The sequence below is a fragment of the Lagopus muta genome, chromosome 1, assembly GCF_023343835.1.
Source record: "Lagopus muta isolate bLagMut1 chromosome 1, bLagMut1 primary, whole genome shotgun sequence".
Taxonomy (NCBI): Eukaryota; Metazoa; Chordata; class Aves; order Galliformes; family Phasianidae; genus Lagopus; species Lagopus muta.
This window is the reverse complement of record NC_064433.1, coordinates 18,982,291-18,997,684: the sequence shown is the minus strand read 5'-3', so window position 1 is coordinate 18,997,684 and position 15,394 is coordinate 18,982,291.

Below are 15,394 nucleotides of genomic sequence, written 5' to 3'. Positions count from 1 at the left end.
GCCTGTAGCGCTGCATGGGGTTATTGTGGCCAAAGTGCAGAACCCGACACTTGGCCTTGTTAAACCTCATCCCATTCACCTCTGCCCAGTGATCCAGCTTATCTACATCCCTCTGCAGGGCCTCCCTGCCCTCAGGCAGATTGACACCACCTCCCAACTTGGTGTCATCTGCAAACTTACTCAGGGTACACTCAATCCCTTCACCTAAGTCAATGAAGATATTAAACAGGATGGGTCCCAGCACCGACCCCTGGGGGACACCACTTGTAACAGGTCTCCAGCTAGACTTCACTCCATTGACCACCACCCGTTGAGCATGGCCCTCCAGCCAGTTCCTTATCCAACAGAGGGTAAAACTGTCCAAGCCACGGGCAGCCAGTTTCTGCAGAAGGACACTGTGAGAGACCATGTCAAAGGCTTTGCTGAAGTCTAGGTAGACTACATCAACTGCCTTTCCCTCATCTACCAGTCTGGTCACCCAGTCGTAGAAGGAGATGTGGTTGGTCAAACACGACCTGCCTTTCATGAACCCATGCTGGCTGGGCCTGATTCCGTGGGCGTTGCGCACGAGCCGTGTGATCTCTCCCAGGAGGATTTGTTCCATGACCTTCCCTGGCACTGATGTCAGGCTGACAGGCCTGTAGTTCCCCGGATCCTCCTTACGGCCCTTCTTGTAGATGGGAGTCACATCAGCAGGTTATTAACATATGTTTCCATGAAGTTCCAAGGTAAGTGTTACACCACTAGTAAACATACTTCTAGGTAACATCTCAAAATGCCATAAAAGGCCTGTCATAATGATTTTCTGCATACTGTAGCACTTCTTTGAGATCTACTGTATACACTTAGTAAATTACGATGGAAATTAATATGTCAGTGGATCTCAAATCTCTAAAAGACATTGTCATAAGAGCCATGAATATATAATATATTCTATAATAAATAGTTGCCTTTCCCAATTTGCAGAGGCATATGTACTCCACTGAAAATTACTTTTTAGTAGTCACAGTATACATTTCCAAGGGTAATACATAGCTCATTAGATATATTTTCAAGGTCAATCTGGTTTACTTTGACATGTTTCAGCAGTTTCATCAATTTTATAGAAATAACCATAATAATTTGTGCTGAAGAAATGTTATTAGATGTACTTTGCTTTTTCTAACATGATTATCATTTGATATTGATTTTCTGAATAGTCAGCAACACATGCAACATGGTTTTTCAAGTCCAATGTTCTCTTTATCTACCGTAACAAAATGAGAATTGATATTTTTCATACAAGTTTTAGTGTACTCTGTTTTGGGACTCAATTTTAATTTAAATTTTCTTGGAAAACTGTTTTAATCATTATGGATAACTGCCCATACTTTCCAATAATATGCATTTGGAGGAGATTTTCTGTGATTCATTACCAGTTTAGCCAGTGTTCCAGCCAATTAAACCCGAGACCAAAGGCTGATGGTGCCTTTGCATTTACAGTAGAAAATAACCATGTTTTCATAGCCTTTACTGTGAGCTGGTGCCAGGTATTTCTCTTTGCTTATCTTCTCAGTCAGTGTAGTGAACAGAGATTCAAGAAAGATTTCCAAATATAGTGTTAAATTAATCTGTGCAGCTCTACTGAATTTGACTTGTGCCAGAGTGCAGCTTCAACTTAAAAATAACTTGTGCTAGTTCTCCATCTGGTTAGGCTGATGAGATGAAATCATTCTTCATTAATGCTTTTGCATGAACGAATGCTTCTACATAGATATAATCCGTGCTCTATTACCTCATCACAATACCATCTGAGCATCTCACACTTACTAATGAATCTTAACATCACAATAGTACTGTTTCTGAAGATGAGGCAATAGCATACAATGCAGGATTACCCCAAGATCATCATGGGAATGTGCCTACAATACATATTGGAGTACAGAGTGGAAACATCCAGGGTAATCCTAGTACTTATTTATCCTGTCAGGATACATTTTCTGACATGATGTGTCCCTGGCTTTATCAGTACTGTTTTATATATTTCACTGTGGTACTTCGAGTATATATAGGCTTTTCTACAAACTTATTTTTAGATTCTGTCTAATACATGTTTATTCTCAGAGAGCTACTGTAGAATATTTGCTTCTCAGTGGTCTGTTTAGAGCCTTCTATTTGGGCGTTATTCTAGAACAAAAGAGACTAAACTAATTAATAATTTAAAAAGTTAAAATTTGTTTCATATCCAACTTATTTTATACGCGTAGATAATTCTTAGAAGGCAGAAAGGATAGCAATAAAATAAATAGAATTATTAAAATGAGGAAGGCATCTGCAAATCCTGAAAGACACGGTTTCCTATCTCCATTTAAACTGTACTTACTCCACAAACTTTAAAGATCTGCATGCTGTTAAAGAATTAGATAGTTAAAATATAGGGTCTGAAAACTGTCTGGTAAGATACTGTCAGCTCAGCGATATACATAGCTCTGCTTATAATAGAATTTAAAATTCCTAGGTACAAATAATATTACGTAGATAAAAGATACATACATAGGTTTAAAGTATAGAGTTAAAAAAGTAAAAAGTTTTCTATGTTAGAATTTCTTGAACCAGTCAGAATACTATTGAGATACTTACTATGATCAATTTGGTGATCAGATGATTCCTTCCTCCCCTCTGATGTCTTGGAAAAAGACACTCAGTGTTGCTAAAATTTTGCACTTTCCACAGATACGCTCCAGGTGTTTCAAATCTAATTAAAACCTGCTTATTCAATCACAGAGATTTTCAGAATATATGGGATTCTATTACAGAGAGAAGGAAATGCCCTGGGAATTAAAATTTGATTCCCACTGTTACCTCAGGCTTACAGATAATTCTTTGGCACATTTCTTTCCACAAGAATTGCAAAATCAGAAACGAATTTCCAATTTTGAAATTTATTGTTTCCAAAATTTACAATTTTGGTATTACTTTTAACATCTAGGAAGAGATTTCTGAATAGAGAATCTGTACCTCAAATGTAAGAAGTGATTTGGATTGTTGACTAGTTTTATAGTAATAAAAGTATAGTTATCTTCTCTTTCCTTTTCTTTTTCCTATTTTCTGCTGTTTTCCTTTTATTTCTTTGACTTGACAGTCCTCATCATTTCAAACTCTAGAACAAATTCAGATGGGAGATGGAACTGCTCAGAAACACTGAAAATCCAGCACTTAATGTCTTGTGTTAGGATAAAGACTCTCCGAAATGTTGATTAGAATTCTCTTTGCCTTCCCCTCTTAAGTCATGTATGAAACACATACTCGACCAGATCCTCAGCAGGAGCAATGCCACGTGTCAACATTTGAGAGAAAAGAGGCAGATTTGATGTTTGGATGAGATGTGATTCAGTCAGCGGACAACATTGGCTGATATTAGGAAAAAACTAACAGTTATAATCTTGATTGTAACAGTTTGAGAGAAAAGGATCCTGTTTCCTACCTTTTTTTTCATGAAGATGCTGTGTGTATGCTTGTTTGCCTATAATCGATGCACAGTGAAAATAATACAGTTGTTGTAAATAACAGCTCAATTGACTTCAGAATATACAGTTTGTGGATTGCTGCATGATATATAATATCTACATCAGAGATCTGTGAGTTTGAAACTAGGAGAGATACTGAAGTCCTTTGTAATTCTTGTGAGGAAGGGTTTGTCTCACTTCTTTCTCTCTACACTTTACCTTGCTGCTAAATAATGTCAGCAAGATGAATAAAAGAAAACAAATTTTAAAAATTCTCCTTGCGATCAAGTTGATCATCTATGTATCTCAGTGGAAAGAAACGTGTATGTTAAATGTGTATTCATTTATGCATATTATAAAAATATACACACATATTAAGTAGCATCACCCTTCCTCATTAAAACTTTTGAGTTTTGGCAGGCACTGAAAAACAAACAGGTGGTCTGCTGTGAACTGATAGTGCTGTCAAAGTCTGAAAAGCTAAGGGAATAAAGTCATGGCTTGCATTCAGCCAAACTCAGCATAATTATTATTGGCAGTTTTTGCAATGGAACCTGTCAGGTATGGAAATAAATGTATGTCACTGTCTGGACAAACACAAGAAGAAAGAGGACAGAAATGTTTATAACCAATTTATATTGGTTTATTATATTATTTTATATTAAAGGGTTTTTTTAGTGGAAAACCCATCTTCCTATAGTTATGTGTTTGTTTTATAAGGTATTGATTTATAAAGCATTTATTTCATAGAAGTTAGTCAGCTATATTACAGTAATGTATGAACATCTGATGGGAACTCTTAACTACTAGTCACCCCATATTGTGTCTAGATGCTCTATCTAGCCCTGCATCATCCTAGAATTCAGTCTCAGATGCTTCAAGGAAAAATTGTGATTCTCAGAAAGCATTTACTGGAACACTTCTACGCTCTTTCTTTCCTGATTCTTTCCTGATTCAAAATTCTTTCCTGATTTCACCTGTATAAGTTAAGCCCTAGAACATGTAGATTAGTAGTCCTTATAACTCTAACTTCAGCTACTCTTTTTCCATTTTTTATTATGAAAAATTTTAATGCTTTTGTTCTAAATAAGAATTAAAATCTATGAGAGGAAATAGTAGTCTTCACAGTAATTCTTTGCAGACTTCATGTGTCAATTATACGGTGAATAAAATAATGATTAAATACTTCCTCATTCAGTTGATCACACAAAAACCTATCTAGTATTTATACCTTTGGAAGACATTAAAGCACAGTGGGTGTGCCAGCCCCTAACATCACAGTATATCACAAGCAGTCAGTACATATCCTGAGTTGTGCTAGTGAAAAGAACAGAATCAGTACTTAGAGAAAGCTATGTTTTCTCAATGTGCCAAATGGTGATAACTCAATCAATATTCCAGGAATAAATAAATAGCAAAGGCTTTAGACTATATGTCATACACACACTTTTCTTTGCAGAGAGTAGGCCTCTGGATTGAAGCTAAAACCTATACTTACTTTTTCTAGAAAACCCAACCAACATATTTTTCACATTTTTCATAGAGAACAGATGAACTTTTGGGAAATTTTGAACATATTCCTTCATATATTGTACAGTCACGTACTCCATAAAGGGTGAATTTTTTTACCCTTTTAATAAATTAACATGTTCTTATTCACAGAGCTTTAGCTCATGGCTGGAGATTGACTTTTCTTTCCATACTGCACAGAGATTTGCCAGGAATTTGAGAGATCCATATTTTCTCGCTGGACTCCATACTGACATTTTTAAACATATGCTTATATCTAGCATATCTAGTGTAGTCACACGATGAGTGCTAAATTGCCAAGAACTCCTCCCTTAGTTACATATGCACAAAGGCAAGTCTTATGTACCTATAAGTGAAGAACAAAAATAAATTAAACTTTCCAGGAAATCGAGACCAGCACCTCCAATAATTAATTTTTGTTTTCAGATAAAATTTCATATATCCCTGCTAAAGCAGGGTGTTTCGATCTTTGTGCATTCACTGAGACGATAGAACTTGCTACTGATTTCCTGATAGGAAGGTTCCAAAACAGTAAATATACTTGAAATCTTCTCAAGTAGAATTGTAGGTGCTGTTACACAAATTATTTTACACTTACATTACTCTGGTTAGTATAGTACTAACTCATTAATATAGTACAAACTAAAAAAATTATAACCTTTTGAAAATAAATACATATGTTTGGCATTTAATTTAATTAAATCTGTAATATTTTGTGAACAAATGTCATTTATTTCCTTTCTAAAATACATATTTTAAAAAGTTAAAATGAAAAAGTCTGTCTGGTAAACTAAAATTGTGTCTGATACTTCAACTAAATGAGAAGTGCAAGGCTCGTAAAACAGTGCTGCAAAATGCTAGAATGAAGTATCGTCTTATTTTGTTAATACAGAAGATCTGTATTTGTGGATGCTAGAAAGTGGCACCCTTTTAAGGCAGAAAAACAATCCTCAGTAGATTTACACAAAGCATTTTTAGTTCACATTTCTACCTCACTAGTTTGGCTGCCTTTTCTCATACGTGCTGATATATAGTTGAATGTAGTGAACAATGTTTTCCCTTTGCTTCTTTCCAATTAAGTGCTTTCCCAGTCTTTGGCCTTGTTGATCTCATCCTGAAAAAGACCCATAAAAGAACTGTGAAAAAGGAAGAACAAGAACAAGGCCAATTTATGAGAATTTTAGTTTGCTATGGATTGCAATTTACAGGCTATCCTTTTAGGATTTAAAGCATGCATACCATAACTTCTGAAACGTCTTTGAGATGCCACTGATTCTCATGTGAAGAAAAAAATGTTCCACTGGGAAAGCAGGATATAGCCAAGCACGAGTGTCCTTGAAAAGGTGCTCTGCTGCTGGTTACTTAGTTCAGAAACAGCGTTATCCCTGTCTCTCTGAACCCCACTGGAGACAGAAAAACTAGTGTTCACAAATACACTGGCTGGTTTATGAAATATGCTGTACAGCAACAAACAGTAATTTTGTTCTAACTTAGGGAACGTGCACAAGGTAGTAATCTCTGGCACAGACTTTTGCAAAGAAAGCTGAAGAATCATGAAAAGGATTATATATGCACTTAAAAACTATGTACATATAATTTCAAGACGTCCATCAACAAGAACATTCTTAGGCCTCTGATGAAATTTATTTCAGAGTAACTATGCTGCTTTAATCAAAAAGGAAACAATATGAGATTATACATCCGTGAAGTGAAACTTAGGGCGATGTTTGTTAAATAAATGTCAGTTATATACAAACAATGGGGAAAAGAGAATTCTAGTGAATCAGGGGAATCTGCAATCTGTGAATCACTGATAACAAAATAGCTTATTGATTCAACAGAATCATTAAATATCCTGATTTGGAAAGGATCCACAGGGTTCACAAGGAGGTGGAAGAGATCCGCAAGGATGAAAAGAACTAAACTAGGAAGTGGATTTTATATATATGCATAATTTTTTTTTTTTAATGTTATTTTCTTTGTTTGTTTCCCAGTGTTCTGCAAAACTAGTATAAGTCTCTCAAGCGTGGTAATCACAGGGATATTCACTTACTTACCTGTTTAGTTCAGATCAGAAGATCAGCGTTGTGAAGTGAAATCTCTCAGTCACCCTCATCATACTTTGCTCCACATCATGAGGTTCTCTCAAAGTACACAATCTGGACTCTTTCCAATGAAACTAGACTGCTTCCAGAGACCCAGGAGCATAACCAGTGTGTTGCCACCACTAATGGGCACTTAGCACTCAGGGCCAGACAACAGCCAGGCCAAAGTAAATCCTTAAGCATATTTAGCTAAGATTTGAGGACTTACGCAGAATATTTTTCACTGTTCAGACCCATTGCACTGCATTCATTGCTGATGTTGACATAGTCTGAATGAACCTCTTCTTTGTTTTATCAAGTATGGTGAAGAAAGTCTGTCTTTTATTTCCTAATTCCTGGGGGGAAAAAAAAAGTTTACAAATGTGTGAATGTTAAGCGGAGAAAAGCATTTCCCTGCACCTCAGACTTAGGCACATCTTTGTGTCCAGAATATTAAGGCTAACTCTTAAGCATAGTTTAAGCATCTGGATTAATGGCTTGCATATTTTTGTTCCCATTTTCATGTACTGAATTCACCACACATATGATATAAACAGCAGAAATACTTGACGTGGTTCTGGAGTTGCCACAAATTACTGAGTACCTAAAACTTGTTAGTTTAGTTAGCATTTGGTACTTCTGAGTACTAACAGAAGAACCAGGTGCACTTGGGTTTACAGATGGCATTCAGAAGGTTTTCTACTAAGAAGAGGCATATCCTGCAATTTCTTTTAGAGCGCTCAAATAAATGAGCTGACATCACTTATATTACCTCACGTTTGCCATTCACTAAAAAGTCACTTTTTTTACTTTTTACAAAAAGCAATGGAAAAAATGATCATACAAATCCACCTTAGTCTACTTGAATACTGATGACTCCTTCACAGAACATTTCTGAGTCACTATCTCCCTACACAGGGGTTAGATTGTCTTCTATCAGAATTCACACTGTTTGCTCTTCATCAACACAGCTCTAAGCATCAACCATGAAATTGCAGCATCTCTCCATACAATTGAGAATTATGCTAGAACATGTAAAGCCATCCCACAGAGCATTGTCTTGCTATTAGGTCACGCATTGCTCTGACAAAGATGATTTAGGGGTGATTTCAGACAGATAGGAAGGGTGATTTGGAGGTCAGAGTATGTTGTCAGCTACAAAGACTAGAATGCAGATTTGTCTGACTGAATATATGTTCAAAAAATGCTGCTCTTCTCCGACTACCATTTTGCATAGACACAGACATAGCCATTGAAACCCATAATACAGAGATTAGAAGGTGATCATCAAATCAAATGACTGTTGCATCTTGCTTTGTAGTATGACTTTTTTTTTTTTTGCTTTTTGCTTATTTTTTTAGACCGAACCACATTAACTTTGTCTGTTCTTTTTTGTTTTCTTTTACTGTTTTCTATTTTTGAAGCCAGAACTCAAAATCAACATCAGTTCTATAGAGATACACACACATACAAAAAAGAAAGACACGCTACATGTGTCAGTACAGGTTAGGGGCTGATGTGCTGGAAATAAGCTCTGCTCACAAGGACCAGTGTGTGCTGATGGATAGCTGGTTGACTGTGAACCAGCAGTATGACTTGGTGGCAAAGAGGGCCAATGATACCCTGGGTGCCTTAAAAAGAGTATGGTCAGCAGGCCGAGGGAAGTGATTCTTCCATGCTGCCCCTGGTGAGGCCACATTTTGAGTACAGTGTCCAGTTCAGAGCTCCCTAGTTCAAGAAAGATAGGGAACTACTGTAGAGAGTCCGGCAGAGGGACACAAAGACAATTAGGGTCTTGAGCCTGGAGGAAAGGTTGAGAGATCTGGGGCTGTTCAGAATGGGTTGGACAGAGGAGGGATCTAATAAGTGCTTATAAATATCTAAAGAATGGGTGTCCAGTAGATGGTGCCAGGTTCTTTTCAGCTGTGCCCAGCAACGGAACAAGGGGCAATGGGCACAAACTGACAAATAGGGAATTCCATTTAAACATGAGGAATGACTTAACTTTGAGGATGACAACATTGGAATAAGCTCCCCAGAGAAGCTGTAGAATCTCCTTCTCTAGAGATATTCATAATTTGCCTGGATGCTTTCCTCTACAGCCTACTTCTGGGAACCTGCTTTAGCGAGGTTGTACTAGGTGATATCTAGAGTATCCAGGGGTCCCTTCCAAGCTCTATGGTTCTGTAATTTTATGGAAAAAAAAAAAGAAAAGAAAAAAAAGTAAGGAAACAAAACCAAGTAAGACAAGCAAAACATGCTGTAGAGTTTGGAATGTCTTCAACCAAGCTATAAATTCACATCATTAAGAAGAGCCAAACCACAGCCACCGCCACTGATTTAAAGGAAGTATTGTACTTAGTGATCATCTCATGCAGCAGAATACATGGAAAACAAACATTAAAGTTTATAAACAGAAAGTAAATAAATGGTGCCCAATGTTGGTCACCACAATTCATTTATAGGCTTCTCTGCTTAAATCATCTGCCCATAGAACAAAAAAGCACAGAAATCCTTTGAAACTGTAATTTTTATTGCAGAGTATGAAAACATCCCAAACAAGATGAAGTTCAGACTCGTGTTTCTGTGTATGTATGTGCATACACATGCTCTTTTGTTGATGAGCATTATTCACGAGCTGAGTTTTCTGCATACACCGGATGACACCTTTATACTATACTACAGCTATTTTGAGACAAGGAGTAAACCAAACAACTATTTGCAAAGGTTGTGTTACCCTTGGGCAGGAAGTCATCATGAACATCCAGTCCTCTCAAGTGCACTTAAACTGAATTTAAGTGATGCACATAACTTCTAACTGACCTTAATATTTCACACTTACATTGTAGGTGTTTTCCAGTTTTGGAAAGATTTTTCTGAATAGTTGTCTTGAAAATAAAGAATCACATAAGGGTGACTGTGACCTTACAAAGAGCCTGTTATTAAAGGTGTAATTGGATAGAACTATCATCTGTCACTAATTCTGTGCACTTGTATTTGTGTAGATGTAAGAGATAACTTTACAATTAAAAATATTATAAATCCAACTGAAAATGTAGTATGATATATTTTAGTTTTGCTTTATTATTTTTAGTGAAAAACACGAAGAAAATAAAAAAGCATAAACATTTAAAAAAAAAAAAAACAGATAATATATACACCAAGTTACACCAAATTTCCTTAAATAATATCTCTCTGTGTTAGAGTCAGAAAATGTCCATTGATTTGAGAATGCTATTAGATGAATTTCTTTACTGAGCAGATTTGGACAAATTATGAGACCTGGCAGAATTCTTAAAATGTATTTCAAATTTTTCTCTTATTGTATGTCAATAAAAATGACTCCATAAATAACAGAAGTATGTATTGTTCCTTATGTAACATCTTTTCTGCTAAAAATTATTTTCATTTATTTCCCTTTTTTTTTCCTATTATTTACTAGATCCATTAACAATGATGTTTGTCTCATCATTTCCTTTCCTTTACTCACAACCTGAACAGGAATGGTATTAAAGTTGTGTCTTTAAAATAATTACTGTTATTTTATAAACAGCTGCACTTGTTTAGTGCAGTTTGGAAAAAGATGGGGCATTTGCTCTGCCACAGCATTTATTAAAGTGGGAAAGCAAGGTGAGGAACTCCCAAGGAGACATAGATTGGTTTGAAGGTTAACCATGACCATGACATACTTTATCCCAGTATACTGGGAGGTCATTAGCAGGAAGAATTATGATTCTCCACAAGATTCCATAAGACTTTCTCTAATGTTGTTCACTTGGTTTTCTTTTATTGACAAGTTCTATAATGTCAGCTACAGCCTGGATGGGATGAGTGCTAGAGCAGTTCACTGGAAATTTTCTGGCATCGTGTTGCAGATGAAGGGTATCTATCTTCTGTTTCTTACTATCTTCTCTTACCCTTAGACAACAGAAAGTTTTCTTTAAGACAGAATTTTAAAAAGTTTGGGTTTTTTTATTTTTTTCTCTATGGAAGAAGGAAAACACCCCCTAAAAGCAGTGAAGCTAACAAGAATAGGCCATGACATAATTACACACTGACTAAACATGCAAAAGTGGCTCAGGAAAACAGTGACTCCTTCCAATATTTTTGCATCTGTTGATTGCTATTTAAGACGAAAAAGAACAAAATCTGGTCTGTGAGTGTATAATGTCTTCTTTTAATGAGAGGTCAAAAGGACATTTTGTGTGCCTTAACTAGGTAATGAAAAATATGTAACTACCTCAAATAAAAATAGAAAATTATTGTTTAAAAATATACTTGTCCGCAACTTAATTATTCTCTGGAAATCATAAATGCTTTTACAAGACTTATACATCTGAGGAACATGTGCAGAAACATTCAAAATCAGTCATTAGTGATGCAAATTACAATTTCAGATCAGGTTTTGAATTTTCGAAGAACTTTTAGCTACATCAAAGTTTTCTTACTGCTCTTTTTGTTTGGACTGTTACTAAATTAGCATAAAGACAAATAACAATTAAAAAAAACCCAAAAACTGTTAAAGATTGCCAGCAAGAAAATTGAATAGTTAAAATAAAAAAGTTGGAAACATAATTTCCATAATAAGAACTTCTTCATAAACCTTAGATGAATACTTACAGAGCACTGTGGCATAGCTTCAACATTCTAGAAAAATCTTTGAAAGATCTAAGCCCAAAGAAGGTCTATATTGTCATATTCTCTGCCTAGTAGTTAAATAAAAACATAGAGAGAAAATATTTATATCTATTTGGCCAGGTATTCAGCTGAATATTTATCTGATATTTATCTGAAGTCTTGACTTTTCTTCTCCTCAGAAAGATGTTGCAGACAAAATACCAGAAATGGCAATGTAAACCAAACCTAACAGACTATTTTGAAAAGAACAACTTATATTTTGAAAACAGAGCTCTAATGAGAGCTGCTAAAAAACAAACAAACTAACTAACTAACTAAAAATCCCTCAATAACTCAAAGAGAAAATAAAGAGTGCTGAAAGTTTCCTGTACATCTCCAGCAAACCACAATATACATCATTAAAATCAACCAAAAGGCTCTCATTTGCTTTCTTGGACACAAATATGGTCCCTCATCCTGCAAAATAAATAACATAAAGGAAAAAAGAAAAAGAGAAGGAGGCAGGGGAAGGATTTCTGCCTTCAGGTTCACTGTAAACTCTCCATATATATTCTCTCCACCATAAGGGGCTTGTAGTAAGGCTATCAGCAGCTGTCAATCAATCAATAATGAGGATAAGGCACTCCCAATTACTATTAATACTGACTGTTCTGTCTCTCTGGACTGTAGGCAGATGAGATTTGGGATCCCATGAGAGCACTACTTGTTAAAGGGATAAACTTGCAAGGAGCACAACAGAGTTGTGGGTAATATATCAAGAAGTCCCTTGCATTTCCATGGCTTCCTATGAAATACGATACAGAATATTTTAACCCCTACTCATTTTGTGTGGTAGAGGAAACCACAGTCTGCAGGTAATGGTGTAATGTATTGTAAAGAAGTCTCCTCTATTCTGCTTTTAGTAAGGTTCTTTCTTAAAATAGGAATTTCGGCTGTATTTCCATAAATAACTAGAGAAGATATGAAAAAATAATTAGGTGCCAATGAAAAGGATGGATGATTACATGATATTGCTTCCATAGTAATTCCAAGATGCTGGTTGTTTCCAGTATGTACTTGAATCTATTCTAAGTGTTTCTGTTGACTCTATCCAGATTAAACAGTTTGAAGCAAGGGCTTTTTTAGTCACTTTGAAGGTGGGGCAGTTAAACAGTTTACTAGAGAGGATTTTCTTAGGAAAAACAAACAAACAAACAAACTTATAACTTACTTAGTTCTGCACAATCTTTAATGGCCCAGGCTATGGTTTGGGATTCTGTTTGACTCTAAATTGCAGCTTGACTTACTGCAGAAGTGGGCTGGGAGACCCAGTAAAATGTACTAGTTTTCTTCCTGACCACAGCTCACTACAGAGGGACCTGGGGACTACGGAGGGCCAAGGTTAACTGTATGAGTTTCAATAGGGCCAAGTGTTGGGTCCTGCGTTTTGGTCACAACAATCCCAGGCAACCCTACATGCTTGGGAAGGAGTGTTTGGAAAGCTTCCTGGTGGAAATGAACCTTGGTGTACTGATGGACAGTTGACTGAATATGAGCCAGCAGTGTGTCCAGGTAGCCAAGAAGGCCAATGGCATCCTGCCTTGTATCAGGAATGGTGTGTGAGTAATCCTGTCCCTGTACCCGGCGTTGGTGAGGCCTCACCTCAAGTACTGCGTTCAGTTTTGGGCACCTCAGTATAGAAAGGACGTGGAGGTATTGGAGCAGGTCCGAAGAAGGGCAACAAGGCTTGGAGAATATGCCCTATGAGGAGAGACTGAAGGAACTGGGGCTGTTCAGTCTGGGGAAAAGGAGGCTGAGGGGAGACCTTATTGCTCTTTTTCAATACCTGAAAGGTGCTTACAGTGAGAGCGGGGTTGGTCTCTTCTCACTGGTGATAGGTGATAGGACAAGGGCAAATGGCCTTAAGTTGTGCCAGGATAAGCTTAGGTTGGATATCAGGAAAAACTTTTTTACAGAAAGGGTTGTTAAGCACTGGAATAGGCTCCCCAGGGTGGTGGTTGTCACCATCCCTGAATGTGTTTTAAAACCACTGACATGATTTAGTGGTGGGTTGTTAGAATTAGGGTAGTTTGATTAGGTTATGGTTGGACTCGATGATTTTTAAGGTCTTATCCAACCTGAGCAATTCTATGATTCTATGATTCCAGAACTCTGAAGAAAACTAGGACACACAGATGGATGAAGCATACCCACAGTCTCATCCTAGAAGGACGCTGGGGCATCATGACAGTTGTTGCTCAGCCCTGAGCATCTGGAAAACTGGACAGGTTATCAGCATTTTAAAAGGGTCAGATTTTTGGCTATGGATGTCTGGGAAGCAATTTCCTCTTTATGGCAATAATCACCTCAATCTGTGCCAGAAAGCCTTGTGCTGTTGTCCCACAGTGCCTGAGACATGGAATAAACACACAGGTGTGCCAAAAGAGAGAACATCTGCTAGATCCACCCGACAAAATGTAATGATTAAGAATTTGTGTAACTGTACACTGCTGAGTTAGGACTTGATAAAGTAAAAAAAAAAAAACAAACCCATAAAAACTCTGCCCTAATTTAGGCCTCCAGTGAGGCCCAGTCTTTGCTTGATAGGTGAAAAACCACAGGAATGTTTGGCTGCATACTTCAGCCTGTGATAGCTAGTTACAACTTATTAGGGGAATGCTGAAGGTTGCTGACTTGCTGAAACTGGTGAGATCCACCCTGAATATGAGGGATGTGAAAGTAGCCATAGGGAAGAAGAAGTTTGTCTTTGGAACAAATACTGTGGGAAAAAGCCTGCTGAGTAAGTTTTCAGTACAGTCACGGTGTTTTGAATTACGCTTCTTCATGGTAAAACCAAATGCCAAACATGGTGACTATTACTACAATGATTTTTAAGGTGGAGATTCCTTTGGCTCACCCTATTCTTTCAACATTGCCATATTAATTTGGGGAATAAATTTTAACCTGCAAAGCAAAACAGAACAAAACAACAACAACAAAAGACTACATATGTAGCATTTCCTGTATAGACCTGAGCCATGTATTCATAATATTGTTTGCATGAACTCTCTAGCATCATTTCCATTATGCTGGATGCATTCACTTGAGTACTCATTTAATCTTGTCTGGAAACATATTGTCAAATGCCTTTATGAATATTAATCAGAACAGAATGCATTATCTATTCCCCAAATATCCATTGCTAGCATTCAGTAATTGTATGCTACATGAAAGAATAAAAAATGGACAGTTGACAAAGTAGTAAAGAGCTGGAGTCAAGCATCAGCAGTACAATAAAATTTGGATTTTTCTACAAAACCTGTTAGCAGCTTAGAATTGAAATGAGTTCCAAAAGTCATTTGTTTCATAAACTTTGTTCCTCACTCTTTAATTATTTCACCACTAGAAATCTAAGAGAAAATGGACTTGATACCAGAACATTCTTCTGCAATATGAAGTTTTTGTGAACAATTGCTTTTATATGCCTGGCATTGGTCAGAACCTGCTAAAAGAGGAGATTAACTTATTGGTCTATGAAATATCTTGTTAAAAGGAACGCATGCTTAGAGCATGTGTCCCCCCTTCTCTCTCCCATACTCTCAAAATTTTTCTATTAAATACCACCTAGGATGGGGTGGGGAAAAAAAATTACATTCCACAAATCTGTGCCTGTCTAGG